At 39.3% G+C, this 22,571-nt stretch overlaps 1 pseudogene; it reads right to left on the bottom strand.

Moving 5' to 3' along the window:
• The window catches only part of LOC122062034, a 47,357-nt pseudogene extending 40,504 nt beyond the window's left edge, over positions 1–6,853 (bottom strand).
• Positions 6,854–22,571: the final 15,718 nt, after the last annotated feature.

Below are 22,571 nucleotides of genomic sequence, written 5' to 3'. Positions count from 1 at the left end.
ATGAAGGAGGCTTCCAGCAGTACTTGACTAAGCCACCAATATGAGGTAGAACAAGGGTCAAGTGTCCCTTTAGACTAGAGGAAACAACCCCCAAAAACTTAGATCCATCAGCAAGTAAAGTAGTAAGTAGCAGTAGCTTCAATACTTGCACAAATATTTCCAAAAATTGGAGCAGCAGCTATGAAGAAGAAGATAGTAGACCTCAAGATTAGAGAAACTCCATAATAATCAAGGTAGTAATGAAGAAGAGCCCTGGTTATCCTTTTATCATCATGAACCAGGGCAATACTAGGTCATTAGGCAGCACAAGTTGCTGCAACCAGAAAAGGATCGATCCTTTGATGAAGAACCAAAACACCAATGTAACCAGGAGTGATCACTAGGTTTAGCTGGGCTCTGATACCATATAACAATATGAAAAGCTAACACCCAGCAATCCAAGAGAAAAGGACTGCTGGATCACAAAATCGTGACCAGCAGTCTCCCTTACCTTTCTTATTTATAACTGAACCTATTACAAGTAAAAAAGGAAACTTAGTAAATCATAATCTACCTTAACTAGGAAATAAAAAAAAGAGGAAACAAGCTTAAGGAATAAAATCCTAGTACTAATAGGAAACAGAAATAATGTGAAAGTTAAGGCATCAAAGAGATGCCATCGACTCACACATGTACCCTTTGAACCCCCACGGTACAAAGGGTCCATGTGGCCTTCTTTAATAATTCACAAATGTACTGAAGAAGGTAAATTCCAAATTATGTATATTTAATGTAGAACTAGAATCACAAGTGATCCTAATCCCAGGCAAGATCCCAAAATCTGGATGAATAAGGAAGATGTCCTCCAATAGGTTTGGTTCTAAGCAAACAAATAAAAGGAAAATAAGAAAAGAAATAGAATTTGATGGAGGGTTGAAAAGGGTTGAAGAAGAATTAAGGAATGGGCATCTCACCCCTTAAGTTTTGGCATCTCACCTAGGGCATCTCACCCAACTGCATCCCACAGCATAACAGCATAAGCCATCTTTTTTCTTGTTTAGCTGAAATCTGTCTTCTCATTATAATTGATGGGCTTTAAATAGCCTTACATTGCTTGGACACAAAGACATAATAAAAAAAGAAACTAAAGCTAAAAATAAAACCTTCTAATTTAACTTCTAACTTGCTAACCAAGTAAGAGTAAATTAGAAACTAACAACTAATGCTAGAAAGGGAACTAAACTAAGTTACAAAAAAGAAACTTCTTTTGACCAACAAAATAGAAAACTAACTAGCTCACTAAGAAAATAGAAACTAACTAAAAAAAGAAACAAACCTTCCTAAGTTACAGAGCTTACTTGCCAAGATAAAGCAAAGAAATAAAAATAGAAACTAATATCTAATATACTAACAAGTGCTGACAGCATCTTTCCTAAACCAGCTGTCAATATTGGACCCCAAGGTACTGTTCACGTGAACAATATGTTAGTACCTGCATGAACACTAACAATAGGTTGGCTGATCCAATTGGAGAAAAATAAGGCTAGTTCGATGTACGAAACTGAACCAAACCTGAACCAGAATTGGGCCAGCATTGAATTCTCTTTTCGATAGCTTGATCTACATATTCTGGCCCTCTCTTAGAAAAAATTCATCCTCGAATTTTGTAGAGTGTGAGGGTGATTGTAGCATGGTGCACGTCTCTCTTCAAGCTGTAAAAAATTTCAGGTAACACCTCGATCATACGGATGTAGTCGTATAGGCACGGTTGATGTTCTTCAAGGTACTTCAAAGGGATGACGAACTCCACGCACTCAATTTCAAGGTCTTTAGATGTATCCATGGGATCGTCTTCTAGCATGCCCTCTACTTACTCTTATTCAATCATAGGCTCTTCAAGTCCTTTGTCCCTGTCGTTCACAGTCTCCTCAATGGTTTCGTCAACCATTACTGCAATCTCGAACCCTTTAGGATCTTTCGCTTAGCTGTCCATAATCACCATAGTTGTTGTAGCACTAATCTCCTCGCGTTCAACCTCTTTGTCCACCATTGTGACCATGCTGCTTTCGATTTCATCCACATTAATCTCTCTAAATGGAACATCAATGACAACCTCTTTCTCAACAATAGCAATCTAGTGACTTGTGGGTGGCTTTTGAGAATTTGATGAAGGGAAGTACATTCTCCATTCAGATTTTGATAGGTACATGCCCATCAACTTGTATTGCATCTCTTCCCACATTCTAGGCTCATGTCCTTGTGCTTGAAGTTGCCTTTCACGGACTCTTCATCGTATTCGAACACAATCACGTATCTGGGAGCAAACATATTGAAGTCGTTGCATCTCTGTCAAGTTGTAGTTGTCAAAGTACATATCCAATTCATTTATCCATTCGAGGAAGATGCATGTAGAAAGTTCCTCATGAAAATCACATGGCTCCATCCTTGCTTTGGCTAGGCTTTGGTACCAAATAATGTAGAACTAGAATCACAAGTGATCCTAATCCCAGGCAGGATCCCAAAATCTGGTTAAATAAGGAAGATGTCTTCCAATAGATTTGGTTCTAAGCAAACAAATAAAAGGAAAATAAGAAAAGAAAGAGAATTTGATGGAGGGTTGAGAAGGGTGGAAGAAGAATTAAAGAATGGGCATCTCACCCCTCAAGTTTAGGCATCTCACCTAGGGCATTTCACCCAACTGCATCCCAAAGCATAACTGCATAAGCCATCTTTTTTTTGTTTAACTGAAATCTGTATTCACATTATTTAAATAGCCTTACATTGCTTGGACACAAAGACATAATAAAAAAGGAAACTAAAGCTAAAAATAAAACCTTCTAATTTAACTTCTAACTTGCTAACCAAGTAAGAGTAAATTAGAAACTAACAACTAATGATAGAAAGGAAACTAAGCTAAGTTATAAAATAGAAACTTCTTTTGACCAACAAAACAGGAAACTAACTAGCTCACTAAGAAAATAGAAACTAAGTAAAAAAAGAAACAAACGTTCCTAAGTTACAAAGCTTACTTGCCAAGATAAAGCAAATAAATAAAAATAGAAACTAATATCTAATATACTAACAAGTGCTGGCAGCATCTTTCCCAAACCTGCTGTCAATATTGGACCCCAAGGTACTGTTCACGTGAACAGTATGTTAGTACCTGCATGAATAGTAACAACAGGTTGGCTGATCCAATTGGAGAAAAATAAGGCTGGGTCGATGTACGAAACTGAACCAAACTTGAACCAGAATTGGGCAATCATTCAATTCTCTTTTCGACAGCTCGATCTACATCAACTTGCGCTCTCTTAGAAAATATTCGTCCTCGAATTTTGTTCAGTGTGAGGGTGATTGTAGCATGGTGCACATCCCTTTTCAAGCTGTAGAAAATTTCAGGTAACACTTTGATCATACGGATGTAGTTGTATAGGCACGGTTGATGCTCTTTGAGGCACTTCAAAGGGATGACGAACTCCACGCGCTCAATTTCAAGGTCTTCAGATGTATCCATGGGATCATCTTCTAGCATGCCCTCTACTTACTCTTCATTAATCATAGGCTCGTCAAGTCCTTTGTCCCTGTCGTTCACAATCTCCTCAATGGTTTCATCGACCATTACTACAATCTCGAACCCTTTAGGATCTTCCGCTTAGCTGTCCATAATCACCATAGTTGTTGTAGCACTAATCTCCTTGGGTTCAATCTCTTTGTCCACCATTGTTACCATGCTGCTTTCGATTTCATCCACATTAATCTCTTTGATTGGAACATCAATGACTACCTCTTTCTCGACAATAGCAATCTTGTGACTTGTGGGTGGCTTTTGAAAATTTGGTGAAGGGAAGTACATTCTCTGTTCATAGTTTGATAGGTACATGCCCGTCAACTTGTGTTGCATCTCTTCCCATGTTCTAGGCTCACGTCCTTGTGCTTGAAGTTGCCTTTCATGGACTCTCAATCTTATTCAAACACAATCACTCATCTGGGAGCAAAAATATCAAAGCTGTTGCGTCTCTGTCAAGTTGTAGTTGTCAAAGTACTTATCCAATTTATCTATCCATTCAAGGAAAATGTATGAAGAAAGTTCCTCATGAAAATCACGTGGCTCCATCCTTGCTTTGGCTAAGCTCTGGTACCAATTAATGTAGAGCTAAAATCACAAGTGATCCTAATCCCAGGCAGGATCTCAAAATCTGGCTGAATAAGGAAGATGTCCTCCAATAGATTTGGTTCTAAACAAATAAATAAAAGAAAAATAAGAAAAGAAAGAGAATTTGATGGAAGGTTGAGAAGGGTGAAAGAAGAATTAAAGAATGGGCATCTCACCCAACTGCATCCCAAAGCATAACAGTATAAACCATCTGTGTTTTTGTTTAACTGAAATCTGTCTTCTCATTATAATTGATGGGCTTTAAATAGCCTTACATTGCTTGGACACAAAGACATAATAAAAAAGAAACCTAAAGCTTAAAATAAAACTTTCTAATTTAACTTATAACTTGCTAACCAAGTAAGAGTAAATTAGAAACTAACAACTAATGATAGAAAGGAAACTAAGCTAAGTTACAAAATAGAAACTTCTTTCGACCAACAAAATAGGAAACTAACTAGCTCACTGAGAAAATAGAAACTAACTAAATAAAGAAACAAATCTTCTTAAGTTACAAAGCTTACCTGCCAAGATAAAGCAAAGAAATAAAAATATAAACTAATATCTAATATCCTAACAAGTGCTGACAGCATCTTTCCCAAACCAGCCGTCAATATTGGACCCCAAGGTACTGTTCACGTGAACAGTACCTGCATGAACAATAACAGCAGGTTGGGTGATCCAATTGGAGAAAAATAAGGCTGGTTCGATGTACGAAACTGAACCAGACCTGAACCAGAATTGGGCCAACATTGAATTCTCTTTTTGATAGCTCGATCTATATCAGTATTCTATAACTTAACCAAGGGTAAGAACTTTGTTTAGACATTTGTAAAATTTAAGCATCTTAAAAATATTTCAATACCAAGAGGCAGACAAAAAAAACCATACTATCAGGAAAATAACACTGTTTATGATGAATATTATATGCGTGAAAAAATAAATTGTGCTTGGAATAATCAGAACCTGACTTTCCTCATTATTAAATAAAAAAAATTCTATCACTTCTTCAAGAATCACGAGAGTACCTCATGCCATGCTGAAACAATTTGAAATCAGCTGAGTGAAACTATCAGAAAAGCATTGGAGCATTCGAAAGGAATGGAACAAAGAGCCATGAGATTGAAAATATAGAATATCCGAATACATTCCTTATGTTTGTCAAGCAAAATCAATCTTCTGCACCTGTGTATGATATCAAGCACCAATTCCATGGTGCTGAAATTGAGAAAATCACTCCTAGAAAGGTGTATGCCACCTGCCTCTAGCACCATCAAGGAGCATGCCCTTATTTGAGCTTCTTTCTTGCACGTTAATTATAGTGCTTGACACCAACCCTAAATTAAAAATGACAGAACTGGCTTGATACTGTGGGTCAGTGATGCAGAGCATCACTAGAACCACATACTCATGGTAGTACACATGGTGTTGTTTTGTATGTGGCACCACATAAAGATGCCAACAACTGAGGAAAAGGGGCTCATACTCATAGAGTAGCAATCAGAGTTCACCATCCATTGGGTAATTGTCTTTTGATTGAGTGAATTGAGCCAATGGATTCAATCCACATACCTAGTCTCGATAGCTTGTGCAGAATTTACTATTTATGTTATCGACATGCACAGAATTCAATTTAGTGTATTAGTTTGCCTTAAACATGATGATGAATTTACTTATTTTTCACATTGCTCTTGAACTATCTTAATGAAATATATGCACTCTCTTATGAGGGGCATTTTTGTAAATTTATCTGATCAAGTCAAAGAACTGGTCATTGTGACCCTGCATGAATTTTGGTTAGTAGAACACTCAATAGACTAATTACATTGTAGGTCTTTTGCACTGGTTTTAATCTGCAATGGTGTATTTATGTGATTTACCCAATGTAATACTTTAATCGGGACAAATTAGTAAATAACATCTATAACTGGGCATGTTATGCCCCTTGCACAGTTTAAATGCCAACCACACAAATGTTTTGAAAAAACCAAGTCGATTGGACAAAAATGTCCAGTAGCATGTAAATACAGAAGGATCAATAGCTTTCCATATAAATCCACTCATATAACTTCTAATACATAGAAACAACTAATATAAGATGGGTATAAGATATATTAGTCATGAACATTGGAACCAGCTTGCTTCCTCTGACTATCATTTGATATAAGTAGGTATTTCTTGTTTCCTTACTAAAATATTGATCATAAGGGGTCCTAATGTTACATTGCAAACATTCGGGGAGTTTACTGGGCTCTAAATCTGTTTTAAACTCTCCTTGTCCACTGCGAACTAAGAAGGAAAAAATTAACACGCACAACTATTCTGATTTATGAATGAGCCTTCCAAGGTTGCTCAAAAATACATATTTTGTGAGCTGATTTAACAGTTCTATGTGTTCCAATTAATCCACTAGTAGCTAGAATCAGATCAAAGAAATCACATCTCAAAGTACCATTTCCTTCATCATCATTAAAAAAAGGAAGCATTTGTTCTAGAGAAGCTCAATAGGGCTCAAAATCGACCGACAGAAGCCAAACTCTCGCCATGATAAAGGAGATCCAGAATTGGAGAATCATAGATCGATTTGATTTCTTCAATGGTCCAGTCATTCCTCGGTCCTTCCCGTATCGTTCACTCTGCTTCAACAGCTGCAACCGAAGAAAACAAAGAATGCAACCAGGAAGGCCGGAAGCGAGGGCGCAGGGATCGATTTAGAATCATTTTTCTTCTTTTTTTTATAATCAATTTCTACTTTAATGGAGTTGAATTTGAAGGTGATTTTCAGCAATAGATTTGCAGAGAACAACCCAAGAATTGCAGAGCAACTTCGGAGCAAATGCTCTACTAAACATAAGCAAAGTAGTACTCAATCGTGGAAGAAGAGAAGTGGCGGCGTACCCTGAGAGCCATATTTGGAAATAGGTGTTGATCGTTAATGTAATCTTTTAATTTCTGTGCCGTTGGATGGAATCAGCCTTGGGATTCACTCCCAACTTGGAGGCCAGAAGCCCGCCTTCAGTTTTTTTTTGGGAAAATTACATGATTACTTACTTTTGGGTTTCCCTTTACAAAATTACCCACAAAAAGTTTTGGTCAACAAAAATACCAAAAATTAGGTTTGGGTTTACAAAACTACTCAAAACAGTGATTCTCCTTCATCTGCCTATTTGTTTTGTCATTTTTACCCCTGGCCAAGGTTGTAGCATGGCCTATGGAGGCCGAAGTGGAAGCCTGGCCTGATGGAGGCCGAGGTGATAGCGCGGCCTGATTTAGGCCGAGGTGGTAGCCCGCGCTCCACCTCTGCCTCTTAAAGCCGAGTTGAACCTAGGCATCATAGGCCGTGCTCAACCTCGGCCTAAATCAGGCCGTTCTGCCACCTCGGCCTCCATCAGGCTGCGCTCCACCTCTGCCACCGTAAAGCCGTGCTGAACCTAGGCCTCCAACAGGCCGCGCTATCTCCTCGGCCTCCATCAGGGCGGGCTGCCACCTCGGCCTCCATAGGCCGTGCTATAGCCTTGGCCAGGGGTAAAAATGACAAAACAAATAGGCACATGAAGGAGAATCACTGTTTTGGGTAGTTTTGTAAATCCAAACCTAATTTTGTGTATTTTTGTTGACCAAAACTTTTTGTGGGTAATTTTGTAAAGGAAAACCCAAAAGTGGGTAATCATGTAATTTTCCCTTTTTTTTTTCACAAGTTTCTTTTGCTGTTAAGATAAGACATGCAGACTGTTGAATGGACGAAATTTTCGTTGACAAAGTTATGCTTTTTTTTTTTTTCGAGGTTTTTGCATTCCCTGAACTATGGTGTAATAGTGGTTTCTCCCCACGTACTTACATAAATACCAATTTCCTTCCTTTGAATTTGAAAATTCTTTGTACTTACATAAATACCAATTTCCTTCCTTTGAATTTGAAAATTCTTTCAATCATCCCATAAGTGATTGACAGTGTTAAATTGGCCTGTAAAAAGACTAATTTGCCCTTGTGGCATCTATATATATTCCTTCTATTTTCTTTGTCTTTGGACCTATTCTCTATTCTGAAACTTCCCTCAAGCATAGAAGAAAGCTCGACCAGCTCTCAAACTCTCAAGCTCTGAAGTAGCCTTTGGTAAAGACGGACAAAGTTTTGCTTCGAGGCTTGGTCAAGGGAAAGTCATTTCAGCTTTTTTTTTTTTTTTGGTTTAGATTCAATCACCGTTTTAAAACTTTTTTTTTTTTTTTTGGTAGAACTGTTTTAATATTCTATGTACATGTTATGGGAAATATTTACGGTCGTTTGAAAAATTTGAAATTAGACCAAATGGAAATTAGGAAGGGGACAAGACAGTTGATCACACCAATGGAGTTAATGACATGTAAATAGCTAGATATAGACTTGCCAGTCGACCTTCCTAGCCACCTGAACCAAATCGGGTCGACCCATCGAACGGGTATGGAGCCCCAAGGGTGAATCAATCCCATGAGCCACAACCCTCGGTGAATGGCTATTGGCCCAGTGATTAGGTCACTCGGTTTGTAAGCTCGATACTAAGCAGGGCATTCTCAAGGAAACTTATCAGGCCCAGCACGTGGGCCACCAGATACGGATCAGTCCAAATCTGTAAGGGACTGTCACGAGGGTTATGGATCCTCCCCTCAAGGGACATCTTGATCTGGTCCCCCAGAACATGGCATATACACAAGGTTTCCATGTTTGGAACGATCTCCATGATCACTTTCCTACTATAACTCTTATCAGATCTAGACTCCTACCTACAATAAATGACTACCAAATCGGGACTCTCCACGGACAACCGCCATCTCCAAATATAAAAACCTAGGTAAAATCTTTTCCAGAGCACTGATCTTTTTCCATTCTAGTTGGAATTATCTGTTTGCACAGAAGTCTAACTTAGGCATCGGAGAGTTCCCCACCGGATCAGTCCGACGCTCGCTCTCTTGCGTTTGTTCCTCTTTGCAAGATTCGAAGAAAGCCTAGGACGATTTCTAGCTGTAATAGTACAAAATACATGTACAACTAAAACATATAGCATTTAAATTTGATATGCCAAAACTAGTACAGATATCATAAATTAAAAATTAAAAATAACATAAGGAAAGAATTCAAAAATGGTACATACATATAATAGCGGGAATTATTTTGAAACTTCTTCATTGTTACCTAGAAATTATTAATGATTATTGTTGGAGAATCACTGCCAAAGATGAAAGAAACAGTTGCGGAAGTGGAAATCAAAAGTGTGGCAATAGAAAGAGCTCATTGACGGAGAGGAAGATTGTTGAAGAAAGTGAAGAGTATTACCTGAGAAGTTGCTCTTCTTCTCTTTGACTAATCGTACATAGGTAAACAATTAGCAGAGAAGAAATCAAAACACTTGCCAAAGATGGAGATCACTAATAGAGTGGGAGAGAGTTGCAAAAGTGAAAGAATATTGATAGAGAAGTTCTTCTTGTGAAGGTATTAATATTCGGCAGTGGTGGATCAATATAATAGTAAATATCTCTCTTTGTCTCCTTCTCCCTCAACCCCACTAATTATAATCCCCAAGCTACATTTCTTTGTTCTTCCCCTTTGACTCTCTCTCTCTCTCTCTATCCCTCTCTCTCTCTAACAATATTCATCTCCCTTTGTTGAAAATTATGTCATAAGCTTGATCAATGAATTTGCAAGTAGAAAATCTTTTTGTAGAAGGAATAAATTCCCGACACAAATTATGAAGATAAAATTAAATATTTAGGTTTGATGGGTAAAAATTAGGAGGAGACTGTTTACGAATTCTTCATCCATGTGGGCTAAAGTTTTCAAGGGTAAGTATTAAATCCTATGGTTTGGAATAGTATTGCTTATCCTTATACTTTAGTTAAAAAAATACGGTGTGTTGGTGGGTGGAGCATGGATGTGATAATTACATTTGTTCTTATACTTTAGTTATTAAAATATGGTGTGTTGGTGGGTGGCAAATGGATGTGATAATTACATTTGCTCTTATCGATAATGGATTCTGGATATGGATAACTTAAATTTACCCCAAATCTTAGTTCCTCATCATCCATAATTTTTCCAATCTAAAGAGTGAGAAAAATGTTGAATAGTAAATGGAATGTTTGTCTTATAAAATATCTCTTTCAAGTGTCAATTCGTACAGAGATTTTGAAGATACCAGTTTTTCATAACTCTTAGCCTGATACATGGGTCTTCAACAATCTTAGTCCTATTCATGAAAAAATATGGATTAAATGGTTCTCATGTGCTTGTACAATATGTGTACAATAAAAAATCTCTTTTTTCCTCACAATGCTGACTCTCAATTTATTGTCTATGTTGGTCAAATATGGTCTTGAGTAACTCCAAGGATTTTCATTTATAGATTAGTCAATCATTATATGTGATGGTAGCTATGAGTAGCAAACAGTTGAGATTGTCTAGTCATTTGTACTCCGTTATGAGTCTAAATTACTAATGGTATTGTATGAATTATGGATATGCAATGAACACACATGTATACGGAATGGGAGGAATTTGACAAGGACTGCAATAGGTGAATATGCAATGATGGCAAGAGGTAGACATTGGACTGATTGCAAAACGTGTTGGGTTTGGTGTCTTTTATCTTCACATTTTGATTAATTAGGTTCAACTATTCTATTGGATTGTCGATGAGGAAAGTGGAGAAACACCAAGCAGGAGTGAAAGAGGTAGAGACCTATCCCAAAGGAGTTGCTTAGTTGGCAAAGCCTAACACCTCAAAATTAAGAGGTTGAGTTCTGTTAGATTAACTTATGGGTTCGAATCCGAAACCCAATGGAGGTAACAACACAGAGAAATAAGAACACGATCGAATCAAAATCATGGAGAAACAAGACGTGTAGCTTGCACCTGAGTGTGTTGATGACGAACAAGCTTGGAATGATGAATGATATCCCTACAACAAGTTCTCTCTTTGGTCTTCTGCAGCCTCCCACTATAGTTCTTTCACATTGTTTTGTGAGTAAACTATAATCTCATGTAGTGGTGACTACAAGGACCATAGAGACTATATGTAGTAGATCCCTAGCCTTAATCCATTCCCACAATAGATCGCTATGGGTCAATGGATCACCTAGATTAGTGAAGCCCACAACCCCAAAGCTAAGACCACCACTATAAAACTTTGATCAAAACATCTAGCCCCTTATGTCGAACAATAGCAAAAGATATACCACAATATATGACATACAACTACTTATTATCACAAACATAAGGATACTTATTATTTGAATCACTTGGGATATAAACAAAGAAATTGTATTATACATTTGTGATCACATAAATGTGCCTCCTTGTAGGTTCATTCCATGATCAAAAGATCAGCCTACCTTGAACTATCTCAAAGGTAGAAAACTTTGATATTAATCAGTACTTGGGAAAACTATCATAACTTGAGGTTAATACCTTTACTTTGATAAACCGTTTGTGGCAAATTGCCATTTCTTTAATACACCATGAATCTTGGCTAAACACCGCCATATGTAAATACCACCATACTTTGGCTAAAGACCAGCATATGTAAATACCACCATACTTTGGATAAATACCGCTTATTACCATGAACTTTGGTTAAATACCGCATATAACCCTGAACTTTGGCTAAATATCGCCAATTAATTGGGCTAAGTACTGTCAATAAACTATGCCAAGCACCACCTATGGATTTTGGGAAATGCCATCTTTAAACTTTGGCTATTATCGCTATGATATCTTTAATTAATGAGACTATAAAGCTCCCACTTACCAAGCATATCATGAATCTCAATAACACCCATGTCAGAAACATAGCTTTTTAGCACTCTCATTGGCTACATATTTTTCCATAAACTTTGATGATATTACCTTTGGAAAAATATCATCTTTACCTTAGGAAATACACAATTGAACTTAATGTATCACTTTGGTGGATTTTGCTCAATCCCATCATGTTTTCCTCATTGAAGATGTATATATATATATATATATACATGAGCATACATTTTAATATGTTTATTGCACAACCAAGGATAACACAAACAAAAAAAAACTTAAAATTGTAGATAAACAATCCGAAGAACAAAATTTATGACTAAGAACCATTCCAAAATAATTCTAAAGTTGTTACAAAATATAATAGGATAGCAAAACTGCTCTAGAACATTCTTGTAAAGAAAACAGGGTCCTAGAATGATTCTAGAAAGAAAACTGATTATGTTCTCAAGTAAAATAGAATTGAATAGAAACATATTCAAAGAATTAAACCAAAACTATTCATGTTTCCCTTCAGTTGTACTTTGTTCAGTAAGAGCAACTGGTTTGGGTTCCCTGAGAGCTTAAACCGGATTAAATACCCTCAACTAATTTTAAGATCCTCAACTCACTCTTTATAATTATTTATGGTGAAGAGATGAGAATAGAGAAAGTAATATTCTAGAAGAGACGTCCTGAAGGAGTAGTATAAAAATATAACTAATGCAAAATTCTAATAGAATCAAATCTTAGGTATGAAAAATACACATCAAATAATCAGGCTAGAAAATATGTAATATATAACATGCCCATCTAGCAAATAAATTATGCAAGAGTTACAACCGTAACTACTTTCATATCATTTGGGTTAAGAATGCACTAGTCCTCTTGCAAATGTACATTTACCATGAAAAGATCAATAGTTTTCAAAGTTTCATCATCTTTGGGCTTAAAAACCTCTAGGTTACTGTCATTTTCATATATGAATTCTCTTAACTTGGGTGACATCACCTTTGGGCAAACGTCACCAATTTTGTTGCTTTGGAAAAATTATGAAAGAATAGGATGAACCACTTTGGTGGTTCCACTTAATCTTTTCATAGTTGTTTAGAAATGTACTGTGCAACCAAGCATGTGCAGAAGCTCACACTCACATTAATTTCAGGCCATGAATTTACATATTCAGTCATAAATAACTTCTCAATATTATGGTAATGATAGACCAATGTATAAACTTGCATAAATAGAAATACAATTCTACAACCATAGCAGAACAATGATAAAGTAGTACTACTGTAATGGAACAGTGACATAACACTACTGGAAAATTTTTGAAAAACTACGTTCCAAAACAATTCTGAACAAACTTTGATTCTGGTCCTATTTTCCTTGCAATAAAAGCAATCCAGAATACTGAATTTCATCCTTCCACTAGTCGAGCCATATAAAATAGTTCAGAGTGTGTAATTCCATCATCCCATAGGGCTTGTCAAATCAAGGTTGAACTGGATCCAAAATGATCAAGAAAAATCAATTGGCAGGGTCGATCAATATGTTAGTTCAATTCAATAGGACTGAAACTTAATGGATGGATTGATTTCCTTCATGGGTTGGGTTAAATGGACTAATAAAACATAAAACATTAAAACCCTAAAATCTATTACAATACATGGATCACAACCTAATAAACGAGGCAAGCCAGGTCTATAAGTTCAACAGGGTTGACTCGATGGGCAAAAATTATTGGTTGGCTAGTTGACTTAATCCATTGTAAATATAAATGATTCCTGATTGAGCATTCAAACCAAACCCATCGAACTCTGTGTATGCTTGGACACCTCTTCCTTATTTGGATCATTCCATAGAATATGGCCATGGCTAGAGCACTTTTGAATATGACTGTTATAGCCATGAAGGTTGAGTTTAACATAGGTTTGAATTACACAATGGAAGATACTAATCTTATGCTTATTTATGTTGGGAGAAAATTATAACAATGAACTTTTTTAATGATTCATTGCTTGCTGGCCGTTTTCGATTCAACCAATAAAACATCCTTAAAAAAGAAAAAAAATTGTTTTCAAAATTAGGAAAATGTTAATTAATATGGGTCGGATTGGGTTCCGACCCGGTTCCTTCGTGGGTCGCCCACTTGGGGTAATCATAGACCTACTAGGATTGGGAACCCTAGCCAGCAAATTCTCTATAAATAATAGGGTTTTGGCCACAAGTCAATTAGGGTTTTGACCTAATCTCTAGAGTTCTCTTTCTTCCTATTCTCTTCTGTCGCTCCCAATTGAGAGTGTGTGTCTCCAAGGATCTCCATCGTAATCCTTGGATTTAGAGGGTGGAATATTTCCTAGTGAGATCGTCGTAACCTTTCGTTCATCGCTGTTCATGCGGATCGACGTGTGATGCAACCTAATCTATTCCATCGCGAGGAAAGCTATACTGAGGTATTTTTCGATACCCATTTACTTTCCATTTAATAATGGTATCAGAGAGAGGTTAATGGTTGAACTATACATCTTTACACATCGAGTTTCTAGCCGTGAAGGCCTGTGACCGTCATAAGTTATGCGGGGCTGTGGCCGCCGCTAAAAAGAAAAGAAAAAAAAAAAAAACCAATCCAAAGTGTAGTGTTGATCGGATTGGTTTGTGTTGAGCAATTGGATTGAATATTGTCATTGTTGGCAACTAGAAGGTGATGTGTGGGTAAAGTTATTAAAGTGGTTCAACAGTTGATGGATCAATTACTTGAGTCTATGGTTCAATTTGAAACATCTTGGTTCAACTGTTAATTTAGGTGAATTGATGGGTTCGACTGAATTGGGTAATTAACATGGTGATGTAAGCCCAATTAGTATATAAATTGCTTGCTACCCATGTGGAGTCCAAGTTCTTGGTTTCGAATTATGGTTACATGTGATAATGCAAACAACAAGAATTTGACAGCAAAAGAAAAACAGATTTTTCAATGCCATATGTTGCCATACTATTGGTTCAGCTACTATTAATAGAATTAAAAAGAAAAGAGGAAGTTAAGTTCTAATAGAAATCAAAGTCTCATATAGGAAGAAATTGTTATCTAAATTGTATAGCAGCAACGCTTGGAGGAGAAAAAGAATCGTCACAGGTGAGGACATATCTGGATGCCTTGTTTACTTAATCGAAATTTAGGACTCTTCAATGTGGAAACCATTGGTTGGTTATTTCTATTAGAATATTCAAATTATATGCTTTCAACAAGAGTCCAAGAGAACTATGTTTATTTTTACACGTGAACAACATCTAAGAAGAGATAAAAATTAAAAGAGAAAAGGGGAGAGTCCAAGAATGCGCAGAGCTTGATTTCAAAGAGGATCGGTTGTTGCTTCTATAAGCAATAAAAACCTGCAGAACCGTGAGACTTGATACGACAATTAATTTGAAGAGGAATAGCAAGAAGGGAGAAAAAGAATTATGTTCGTTAGTCGTACGTTTCTTTGTTAAACATTCAATGGAGATTTCACTATGAACAAGAATAAAAGAAGATTAGCGTCTTGCTGCTATGTTGATGGTTTGAGCGTGTTCAAGTCTTCTTCTAAACATCAAGCAAGCAATCATCAATGGGGTTTACACAGGCTGAGGTAACCCGTATCTGAAATCGCTATTTTTATATTCTAGAGTGTATATTGTTGAGAAACTCTAGAATAATGGTGTATTAGGTTGGGATTTTATTTTATTTGTTTAAAATTGTGAACCTAGCAAGTTGGGGCTTGTCTAGGGTGTGGGGTTTTTGCCCTTGTCTGAGTTGCATCTCAGATTGAAGCAGGATAGGTTCCTAGACCATTGTAGCGGTTGAAAAAGTTGAGTATTGGAGAAATACGAAACCCTATATGGGTATTCCTCCGTGGAGTAGGCACTTTGGCTGAACCACGTATATCTGGTGTTATTGTCTCACATTTATTTTTCTACATATATTTGAAGTGCATGTTATGCAGAGTGGTGGGACATTGTCAGGTAGACCCAACCACATTATGGTGTGAGGTGGACGTGTCGTTGTTTGCGTGATTGGTAATCACGGGATTGCCCTGGCCAATCTACAATTGCACAGTGGAAGTTTTTTTGTTGAGTTGCAAATAAAGAAATTTTTAGAACCACTGATTCACCCCCTCTCAGTGTCAACCTGAGAACATCAAGTGGTAGCAGAGCAAGGTTCCCTAAGGAGGAAGCTTAACAGTTTCAGGTCTGAATACTAAGAAGATATAGATGGCATCCAATGATGGTAATCGTATGCATGGAAAGATTCCTCTCTTTGATGGGTCGAGTTACAACTTCTGAAAAATCAGGATGGAGGCTTACCTAAAGTCTTAGGGTTATGGAGTTTGGTTAGCAGTGAAGAACGGTTACAACCCCCCCTGTCACACCCCGTTCTCACAGAACCGGGCCAGTGACCGAGTTAATACCGATTAACCCAAACCTGCCAGGATCATCAGATACTGTATTCCACCACAGCATACACACAACTAATATAAACTCATCAGATCAGCGGAAGACTAAGTTTTACCTATGAATAATCCCATAATACTTGATACCCGGATAGTGATACAATAATTATATACATTTGGGCCCGAAGGCATGATATTTACACAAAAAGAATAAAATTCAATTATCAAGTACGTAAGGAAATCCACAAAAACAATCAGAGTACACAGCTCGGCTCCGTATCAAGGCTAGAGCTCAGCTTGGCATCACGTAGTAGAGCTCAGCACGGCCTCAGAACTGCTGTCCCGCAGCACAACTCTCACACGAGCAGTCGGTGCCGTGCTCTAACTGCTCAGGGGTCCACCAGTCCTCTTCAGGAAACTCGACTGTGGGACCCACCCCGTGCTCCTCAGATGTATGACCTGCAAAATCATCTAAAAAGGGGCGTATACGTGGGATGAGCTCACTAGCTCAGTAAGTGGTAAGTTGGACCACACAACAGTCCACACATCACAACACATCATATGCACTACATGCCATGCTATACATTTTAAATCACATCCACCTAAACAACATTACTAAGTCCTTGGTTTTAGTGCTACTATAACCACAGTGCGCGTATACTCCGGGTACGAGCCGCGAACTCCCTCCCGCGATACGTCCATAGGGCTGTCAGAAAAGGCCCACCGTGAGTACTCAGAAAAGTAAAGACAATGCCATCCACCGGCTCTCAACAGAAATATAAATGATGAAAATAAAGGTGCTGACTCCAGCAATTTAAAAGCAGTACGATTGGCCCTCTTGAATGTACCACCGGGGTTGCCGACTGTCCTACATGACTCGTCGGGCGTTATGTCTAACCGCCACAGTGACCCGACACCCGCGACCACTGCTTCCCCCCAAATGATAACCCAACACCTTAACCCCTATTGGGAAGGGTCGTAGCACGGGATGGTAAAAATCTTAATACCGCATGCTCCTATATGACAATAGTACGATTGCATAGTGCCTCCGTGTCCCATTCCACGGGCCACCAATGCACTCGTCTCCAAGCCGACTACGGCATCTAGTCTATCAATGCAACATGCACAATGATGTCCACATTCAACATATAAACATCTCATTCAATTGGCATTTGGAAAGTAAACATAGCACATATGCACATCAATGTGTGGGATGACTAGACTATATAGCATATTCATGATGGCATGACTAGACTAGATATATTTAAATGAATGCCAAACAATGCCTTGAAACAAGGCCAAACATCCTCTCCCCACTTACTTGTAGTGTACAAGGATTCCCGTTCGTACGGGTGAGATAGTCAAAGAAGGTCACACTGATTTGGGTCCAATCGGACATAAGGATCACCTCGGGCCACACGGGTGGGTAACAGGTGGCGTCTGCCCGAAGGCCCCCCTGCCTTCTCAGGTGGGTGCCCACAGGCAGGTAGGGGCCCACCGGTTGCACCCACCGGTCTTGGCGGGAAACACCCTATTTCTTCCCAACTTGATTCAAGTAATGGGAAACCATCTTACCTTCTTTGCTCAAGAACGACTTCAAACCCTCCAAATCACTTCAAACCCACCATGCTTCTTCCACCTTGTCAATATACATAAATCATCTATTAAACCTTAATTCATCATTTCAAAGGGGATTTACAAGATCTCAAGAAACCTACTCGAATCAAGGGTTTAAAGCTTGGGTACGGTGAATGTTCACAAAACCCAACTTTGCTTACCTCTAACTGTAGATCTAGAGTTGAAGATCACTCTCCCGGCACCGTCTTCCCTTCTTCTTCCCTTTCTTTTCTCTCTCCTCTTTACTATCCTCACCAACGTACGGGTGACATAAATGGAAAGAAAGAAAAAAACATAAAGCTATCTGGTTCCACGGGTAGTACATGAGATGGATCATGCATATCTCTTCAGCATGGATACATGAATACATTGTGAACATCCCCAAGTGAAGGTGGCAGAGCAAGCATGTAGGCTACTGAGCCAACCCGGGATAAGATCTCAAATGGTCCAATGTATCTTGGGCTCAACTTCCCTTTCTGTGGAATCTTTGCAACCCTTTAGTAGGAGAGATCTTGAGAAATACCTTTTCTCCTGGCTGAAATTCAATATCTTTTCTGCGGGTGTCCGCATAGCTCTTTTGACGGGACTGAGCTGCTTTAATCCGTTCTCTAATAATGTCGACTTTATCACAAGTCATTTGGATCATCTCAGGTCCTAACATTCGACGTTCACCTACCTCATTCCAATACAAAGGAGTTCTGCACTTCTTGCCATATAACGCCTCATACGGAGCCATCCCGATTGTAGCTTGGTAACTGTTGTTATATGCAAACTCCATAAGAGGTATATATTCTTCCCAACTGCCACTCATCTCCATTGTACATGCCCTGAGCATGTCTTCTAATATCTGTATGGTTCGCTCCGACTGACCATCCGTCTGTGGGTGAAAAGCTGTACTCAAATTCAGCTGTGATCCCAAGGCACGCTGTAAGCTTTCCCTATCTGAAACAATGCTCACTGGCACTCCATGTAAACGCACTATGTTGTCCATGTAAAGTTGTGCTAGTTTGGTCATGGAGAACTTGGTCTTGATAGGAATAAAATGAGCAGTCTGGTAAGCCGATCCACGATCACCCATATCGCGTCCATTCCCTTAGGTGTACTTGGTAGTCCGGTGATGAAGTCCATTGTAATCCTTTCCCACTTCCATTCTGGTACTGGGAGTGGCTGAAGAGTACCATAAGGTCGATGCCTCTCAGCTTTTACTTTCTGGCAGGTAAGACAAGTCGCCACATACAAAGCTATGGTGACTTTCATATTTGGCCACCAGTAACTTTGTTTGAGGTCTTTGTAAATTTTGGTACTTCCTGGATGAAGTGAGTACTCGGAGCTATGTGCTTCTCGCACTATCTTGTCTTGTATATCCAAATCATCGGGTACACACAATCTGTCTCGAAACATCAATGCCCCATCACTGGCTAAAGTAAAATCTGGGTCGTTCATTGTTTGGTCTTGAATCTTAATTCTGATCCGCTGCAATTCCGGATCCAAAGGTTGCTTCATTATCACCTCTTGCCTAATTTCCGGATGCACCTGTAGAGCCGTCAAGGATACAGTCAACCATTTCAGGGTTTCTGGTTGAGGTTCAAGCTCTAAGGTTGCCCCTTCATACAAGAGGGTTTCGTCCATTAGCATTGCCTCTTGCACGAGTGGTGGACTGACTGCTAAGTATGAGAGCGACACAGTCTGTGTCTTCCGACTCAATGCATTTGCCACTACATTAGCCTTGCCGGGATGATACTGAATGTCACAGTCATAATCCTTCATGAGTTCAAGCCATCTCCTCTGTCTCATGTTCAAATCTTTCTAGGTGAAGAAGTACTTCAGGCTTTTGTGATCACTGTATATCTCGCACTTCTCCCCATACAAATAATGTCGCCAGATCTTAAGGGCAAAAATGACTGCAGCTAGTTCCAAGTCATGAGTGGGGTAATTCTTCTCATACTCCTTTAGTTGTCGGGATGCATACGCTATTACCTTACCGCGTTGCATGAGAACACAACCCAAACCAACTTTGGAAGCATCGGTATAAACTGTCATTCCACCTGTGCCTTCAGGAATAGTCAGCACAGGGGCAGTCACCAACTTTTCTTTCAATTCTTGGAAGCTCTTCTCACATTCCTCTACCCGGTCGAATTTCACACCCTTTTTAGTCAACTTGGTCATTGGCGCTGAGATCCGAGCAAAATTCTCAATAAAGCGCCAGTAGTATCCAGCCAAACCCAAGAAGCTTCTAATTTCGGTAACATTCTTGGGGCTTTCCCATTCCACTACTGCTTTCACCTTAGCAGGATCTACTTCGATTCCGGCTTTAGACACTACGTGCCCCAGGAATCCAACTTGTTCAAGCCAGAATTCACACTTACTGTACTTGGCAAACAACTGTTGATCTCTCAACCTCTGTAACACCATCCTCAAGTGTTGAGTGTGCTCCTCTTCGGTCTTGGAGTAGATCAAGATATCGTCAATAAAAACAATTACCCACTTGTCGAGCACATCCTGAAATACTCGATTCATTAGATCCATGAATGCTTTCGGTGCATTGGTTAGCCCAAATGATAACACTAGGAACTCATAGTGACCGTATCGAGTCCTAAATGCTGTTTTGAGTATATCATTGTTCTTTATCTTGAGCTGATAATAGCCGGACCGAAGGTCTATCTTTGAAAATACTCTGGCTCCCTGCAACTGATCAAATAAATCATCAATGCGTGGCAATGGATATCGGTTCTTAATAGTTAGCTTATTCAACTCCCGGTAATCTATGCACACACGCAAACTACCATCCTTCTTCTTGACAAACAACACCGAGGCACCCCAAGGTGAAACACTTGGGCGAATAAACCCCTTTTCTAATAATTCCTGCAACTGCATCTGCAACTCCTTCAATTCAGCTGGTGCCATCCTGTATGGAGCCTTAGATATCGGAGCTGCTCCAGGAGTCAAGTCTATGGCAAACTCCAACTCTCTATCAGGTGGTAAATGCATCAGATCATCTGGGAAAACATCGAGAAACTCTTTAACCTCCTTTACCTCTTCTAGAGGTGTAATCCTTGCGTCAACATCAAGTACCGATGCCAAGTAACCATGACATCCACTTTCGATTAATTTTACCACTTGAAGAGTAGAGACAAGGACCTTCTTCACTCTTTTCATGGGATCTGCTCGGTATACCAATTCTTTCCCTTCATCATCTGTCACCCTAATCGGTTTTTCAGCACAGATCACACTAGCTCGATGAGCCGACAACCAATCCATACCCAATATAACATCAAAATTCTGCATATTAAACTTAATGAGTTGTGCATCAAGGTTCTTCCCATTAATCTCCACTGGGCATGGCCCATACACTTCCTTCAACTGTGCAACTTTACCAGTCGACATACTAACAATCATTCCATGATCTCGGATCCTGGGTGACATCCCAAGTTTTTCTACAAATCTCTTAGATGCGAATGAATGAGTAGCTCCTGAATCGAATAAAACATAGGCTGGTATGCCTGATATGGGTAGGATACCTAGTATAACAATGCATATAATTTCAACAGGTCATCAATATTAATCATAATGAATTTCTTAATTTAAAATGTACCTGCCACTACTTCTGTACTGGCCTTAGCTTCCTCGGTTGACAGAGCATACATCTTCCCTGGTTATTCCCGAGGAAGGGAGTCGGTACGCAGAGGGCTGACTGGAGGGTAAGGCTGGTCTGGCCCGACAGTCTTTCGCATAATGCCCATATGAATGGCAGTTGAAGCAACGAATCTGAGATGTCGAAACTGGAGCGGGGCCCCTCTGCACTTGACCCGTTGTAGATGGAGGTCGAGGTGGCCTTGGAGCTGTAGGTGCCACACTAGTGTTCGGGCGAAAAGAGGTGGAACCCGAACCACCAATTGGCCTAGGAGGGTAGCTAGATGGCCTATAGGGCTGCCTATACATAGGCCCAGAACTGTATGATCCGCGGTATGCCTTGGAAGAATTTCCCATATCCGGGAATGGATTTGTTCTCTTCCACAGTCCAGGGGTGAGGGACTGTTCACCCTTTTGCTTATCTTCCATGGTCTTGGCCTTCTGCACTATCTGGCCATATTCGGTCAAATCTAAGACCTCAAGTACAGACCCAATAGATGCTTTTAGGCCTTTTAGGAACCTTGCTGCCTTCTCTTCAGCTGTCCTCATATGCCTTGGGGCAAAATGGAACAAACTCTCGAATTGTTGTTGGTACTCAAGGACAGTCTTACCTCCTTGGGCTAAGGCCATGAACTCAGTCTCCTTTCGGTCTCTGAAACTGCACGGATAATGGTTGTCCAAGAACAACTCCTTGAACTGCTCCCAAGTGGGTTCTGGATGAGCAGCCAACAATATAGGCTTGGAGGCTTACCACTAAGAATTTGCCTCTTTCTTGAGTTGCAAACCAGCACAAATGAGTTTCTGTGCATCCGTGCACTCAAGCACCTCAAATATCTTCTCTAATTCTTGGATCCATTGATCCGGTTCCAGAGGATCACTCCCCACCTTAGAGAATATAGGTGGTAAGTTCCTCTTGAATGACTCCACTACCCTTGACGTATTACTCATCGTCGGGAAGTTAGGTGCATAGGCAGGATAGTAGGAGTATGGAGGAGGCATCC

The sequence above is a fragment of the Macadamia integrifolia genome, chromosome 14, assembly GCF_013358625.1.
Source record: "Macadamia integrifolia cultivar HAES 741 chromosome 14, SCU_Mint_v3, whole genome shotgun sequence".
Lineage (NCBI taxonomy): Eukaryota > Viridiplantae > Streptophyta > Magnoliopsida > Proteales > Proteaceae > Macadamia > Macadamia integrifolia.
This window is presented reverse-complemented; position numbering and strand designations above follow the sequence as displayed.